The 5,184-nt window shown below is 51.9% G+C and overlaps 1 pseudogene; it reads right to left on the bottom strand.

Moving 5' to 3' along the window:
* Positions 1–955: 955 nt before the first annotated feature.
* LOC123805495 lies at positions 956–4,451 on the bottom strand (annotated as a pseudogene).
* Positions 4,452–5,184: the final 733 nt, after the last annotated feature.

The following is a 5,184-nucleotide window of genomic DNA, read 5'->3' as shown; positions in this document are numbered from 1 at the left end:
TCGCTGAGTGCCAAGCAGAGGCCCCCTGACAACCCACTTTAATCACTGTAGCTTGAGCAAGAAATACCTGATAGTTGTGTTAAGCCACTGAGATTTCAGACGGTACTGTAACATAACGCCATTTAGTACAACTGCTACAAACTGTACTTAATGTGAGATCACTGCCTAAAAATCTGTCACATCCCTGGTCTGGAAGCTGTTCTAGGAGTCTAGGTTTGGGATCCAGTCCTAGCTCTGCCAGAACAGCTCAGGCCCAGCTCCTCTGCCCACGTGTGGGTCCAGTATCCCTTCAAGATGCACGCATTTACCCTCCACACTGGGGAAAGAGCTTGTTCTCAAGAGCCAGATTGCCTGGAGTGCAATCCCAGCTCTATGCAGAGGATAATGCTTTGGCCATGCTCCTGAATGTATGTGCCGGTCTTCACATACGTAAAATACAGACAACAGTGTCTACACCCTGTGGGAATAAGTCCAAAGCATTTAGGACACTGCCTGGCAGGTAGTGCTTTGAGGGCACTAGCTAGAGTGGGGCAGGGCTCTTGTTGGACCCTTCACTTCTTTCCAGGCAGCCATCCAGAACGTGCTGGGCACTGCCATTCCTCTCCCTTTTCCTGGACAGCTGAGCACAGGGCAGAATAGTCATTCCCAGGAGGCTTGCCTCCAATTCCAATGATAAAGCCCTGGGTCTAACTCTAGATCAGAGCTGAAGCGAAAAATGAAGCTGAAAGCTATAAATATGTCCTCAGTTAGAAGAATAATTCAGTATCTGAAAAATTCATAGCAAGTATCAGAGCTGGGAACTGACCAGGTCTCACTGGCCTCAGTCAATGGACACTAGGACGCAACAGTCACATTCCCATTCACACCCAAACAGTTTGCAAGACACATGCGGGATAGCTGGTTTATTCAAGCTGTGGACAGTTTCCAGCATGGGAGCTGAGCTGTGGGGCTGAACTGGGCAGGGGTGTCCAGGTATCAGAAGGTAAAAGGATCTCAGCTGAGCACTAGGAACAACATTAGGGCCAGGCCACACAGGCCAGGCCAGACCCTATGGAGCCCAGCTCCATTCATGGCCTCAGCATAGAACCTTGCCACCTCCTCATTGGGGTTGCCCTGGGCCGGGTCGAACCACATCTGGATGCAGCGGCCACTCCCTCGGCTGTAGTTGCTGACTTTGTAGGAGTGACTCCAGATTTCATTGCACAGAGCAGCAGGCGTGGGGAAGTAGAAATGAAAAGGGGTGGCAGGCGTCCTTCACCGGGCACTCATTAAGCCCTGTTGAGGATGGAAGGCCTTTAGCACTGGGCTCAGAACCATGTCTTCTGCTGGCCTTACAACTACCCCTCATACACCTGTTCACCCCCACCCTCCACCTCCCATTCCTCCCTCCCCACACGCCCAGGCCCTCACCAGAGGTCCAGTTCCAGCCCTTGTGCCAGTTGGCCTTGCAGGTGTAGGAGGTGCGGCAGTCTCTCCACCAGCTCTCACAGTCCTCTTTGCACAGGGGCACGTTCAGGATGCGCTCTTTGCGCCAGCTCTGGTTCACCTGGGACATGTGTGGAGGGGAAAAGGCCTCAGACTCAGGATTCTCAGTGCCCAGCCCTGAATAGCCCCAGAGGTGGAGAGGCAGAGTGAGGAGATGTCTGGGGAGCAGCTGTGGGGAGGGCACCGCACCTGCTGGATCCAGGGCCCCAGGATGGGGAAGCACTCATACAGGCAGGTGTCCTGGATGAAGTGGCGCTTGCAGATGGGTTCCAAGGGTCCGCAGTGGTCCCAGTTGAATCTGTACAGGTAGGACACATCCTTGTGGCCTCTTGGCTGGTGTTGACAGAACAGCAGGCGTTCTTCTTCCAGGGACTGCACTGCGTGGGGAAGACACAGGACTAAGTTCTTCCCTCAGCACAGCCATCTCTTCCATTTTCTGGCCCCTATGTCCCAGTAGGTCATGCAGGGGGACACTCCTTGGGGGGGCACCTGTGTGTGGTTCTTGAGGAGGCCCCGTTTGTGGCAAAGCAATAATGTATTGGATTTAACAGTGAGTAACACAGGGGATTACTCACTGTGTTACTTGACAGAGGAACTGTCAAGTAACTTGACAGAGGGAGCAATTATTATTTGTACAGCCCTAAACAGTTTACAAACTTATTTCACATTATTCAAGTTATTTATGTGACTCATTTTGCATCCAGCCACTATTAACTGAGTGCTTATGGTATATCAGGCCCTGAGCTAGGCTCTGAGAATACTACAGTGAACAAAACAGATCAAATATCTTCTCTTACGTTGTTTATGGTTTTCCTTCGGGGTTGAGGGAATCATGTGATATTTAGGCCTAGAGAACAGCTGTGCAGAGTCCCCAAGGCTTTTGTGCTTTATCTTCTCATCAATCCAGTAAAAACATTATTACAACAGTTTTTACAGTGTAAGTAAGCTGAACCCCTGGGAAGTGGCGGGGTTAAGACGCAGGACAGGGTGTTCTGGAGCCTGGTCCCCCATTGTGGTGGGGAGCGGAGGTGAAGGGTGGTGGTCTGGCCGTCCTGGGGCGTGGAACCCCAGATGAGGGGCCTCCAGATGGGTTCCGAAAGCAATGCGGGAACAGAGGGGCAATGGTCAGCACAGAGGCCTGAACATGGGCCTGGCTGAACAGGGAGGCTACCCTAGAGAGCTAAATTCAAAGCAGGTAAGATGGTAGAAGGTTTCTCTCTGGAAATCACTCTGGGCCATGACTCAAGAGCGGGGTGATCATGGGCCAATTGCTTCCACTCTCTGAGATGAACTCTAGTTCCCAGGGTGAAGCGGGAGGGGAGATGTTATTGGTCTGGGCACCCAGGAGAAATCAAGGAAAATCCATGAGAATGGGGCTAAACCGACTGCTTTCCAACAACCTTGCCCACACCCAGTGCGGCTAACACAGACCATGCGTCCAGGCCTCCCCAACTTCACCCGTGTTCTTCCTCGGATGTCCCAGCTCTTGGTCACCCTGCAAGACCCCATGCACTTCATCCCTGACCCACCAGCCAAGGTCAATGATTTCTTCCTCCAAAAGATTTAATATGATGTAAAGTCGGGGTTCAACAAAAATAGCCACTCCCACATAGCCCAAGTCCCCCAGAATTACGATAATCTGGAGGAAACTCCAAAGGGTCCTCAAAAGTACCCTTTGGAACTTAAAAAGTTCTAAAAATGACATGATGGGTAGACTTTCAGTTTGGGAAGATGAAGTGGTTCTGGAGGTGGATGGTGGTTGCCCCATGTTGCTGCACAACATCAGTGTGTCTAATGCCACTAACTGTCCCCTTAGAAAATGCTTTAAATGGCAAGTTTTATGTTATGTGTATTTTACCACACACACACATACTAAGAATGAAATGTTTCAGATGACTCAGAAATCATGGGGCTGCTGGGCTTCCTTCTCTTCACTTCAAGCCCTGGAGTCAGTCCATGCCGCAGCCTTTCCCTGAGAACACCCCAGCCCTCTAGCAACATGAGACCTTGTGGGGAGCAGGGGAGGGGGGCAGAAGGAATGAAATACTGGCATCTCTCATAAGTTTGCAGTTCACCTTCAAGCTCAGATTTCCTGAACTGCTTCCAGGGGCCTTACCTATGACATGGGGACCCTGGCCTTACCTCCCCTTCTCTGTGTGCTCTGGCCCCACGGACTTGCCACTGTTTGTGTGTCACCCTTCGGCCTGTGTACGTGCTGTCCTCTCCTAGGCTGTCCCTCCCAGCTCTGTCTTCCTGGAAAACTCTTATCCTCCAAGGCCAAGGCTGATGGCCCCTTTCCTGGGAAATCTTCCCACACATATGATTTGTCATTGTCTTCAGAACCTAATGGGGGTGGGAGACCCGGCCGGTTTGTGTATGTTTGCTTCACAATGACTGTGAGGGACTGGTCTCTCCTTCGGCCTTACCTCTGAGCCCTGTCGGCTGGCACGCAATTAAGGCTGGGAAAGTTACTGCCTGTCTTCTCCTCACCTTAGTTAATGATTAGCCTCTCAATTTCCACATGTAACTGTGGCCTCTCTGGGCCTATTTCCTTATTTGTATAAGTAGAAACTACCATGCACCTACCATGTAGGCAATTTGGGTATATTCTTTGATAAGATGTGAGGAAAGCAGTTGGGCCATAGTGGGCCCCCCACTGGTGGCCCCTCTAAGGGAGGATCTCAGGATAACCTTAGCCACACTCCTGCCTCCATCACCCCCTCAAAGTTGATCTTCCTGTCCACCAACTTCTTCCCTTTTTAGAGTCAGTGCTTTTTCTACTCCAGACCCCACTCCATCCTTACCTGGTCATGAAACTTGTCCTCTGGACCTGGATTTTTCTTGTAGTATTTGGCACCCATGCAGACTTTGAACAGATCCATCCTGTCCCATAGAGTCCTGGGCGGAGCACCCTATGCAACAGTCACCAAAGCCAGAAGCTGCAACTGTGCCATCTTCCAGGCCATGTCCGTCTGTTCCTGCCAGAAAGCCACAGTCAGAAATACACGAGGCCTGAGAGGCAGCAACCATAGAACCCTTGGTCAGATCTCTTGTCTCGCTTCCAAGCTCAAATCTTCTGCCCAACCCACCCAAGTTTACCCCACAGAGCAGCTAAATCACATAATGAGGGGTCTGGGCTAGATCCTCCCTTGAGGGCACTTCAACACTAGGTTGCTCTGTCACCTTGGAGGTTGCCTCCACCTCTCCTGGGTTTCACCAGCCAGTACTTCATCCACAATGGGAAATCCCTGCCAGCTTGGCAAGTCCTGTCAAATCCACTCAAGAGAAACCACAGGGCATGGCTTGCCAATGGGGGCGGGGAGTGAAAGAAGGGGCACCAGCCAGCCTTAGCAGCTTAGTGGCTTTTAGACGCCCAGAGACTGCCAGTAGGGCAGACAGGGAAACTGTTCTTGGGCCAGGTGAAGGCCCTTGAGTTGTTCAGTTATGGTCCCAGACCAGGCACGATGGGAGCTGGGAGTGGGGTTGGGAGGGCAATGTGGAGAGCCCGTGTGAGTTCCAGCCCAGACAGCCAGACTCTAGTTCCTCACACCTCAACAACCCCTCTTCCCACACAGAGGTCTTGGGAAGTTCCCAGGGAAGTCAGCCCAAGAGCTAGGAGATGGCCACCAGAAAAGGGACAAGCTGGAGCAGTGGGCAATGGGGGCACCAGAGGAAGAGTCAGCAGAGAAACCAGCCCCC

This window comes from Phyllostomus hastatus, unplaced genomic scaffold (genome assembly GCF_019186645.2).
Source record: "Phyllostomus hastatus isolate PE091 unplaced genomic scaffold, TTU_PhHast_1.1 phas_scaffold_317, whole genome shotgun sequence".
Taxonomy (NCBI): Eukaryota; Metazoa; Chordata; class Mammalia; order Chiroptera; family Phyllostomidae; genus Phyllostomus; species Phyllostomus hastatus.
This window is presented reverse-complemented; position numbering and strand designations above follow the sequence as displayed.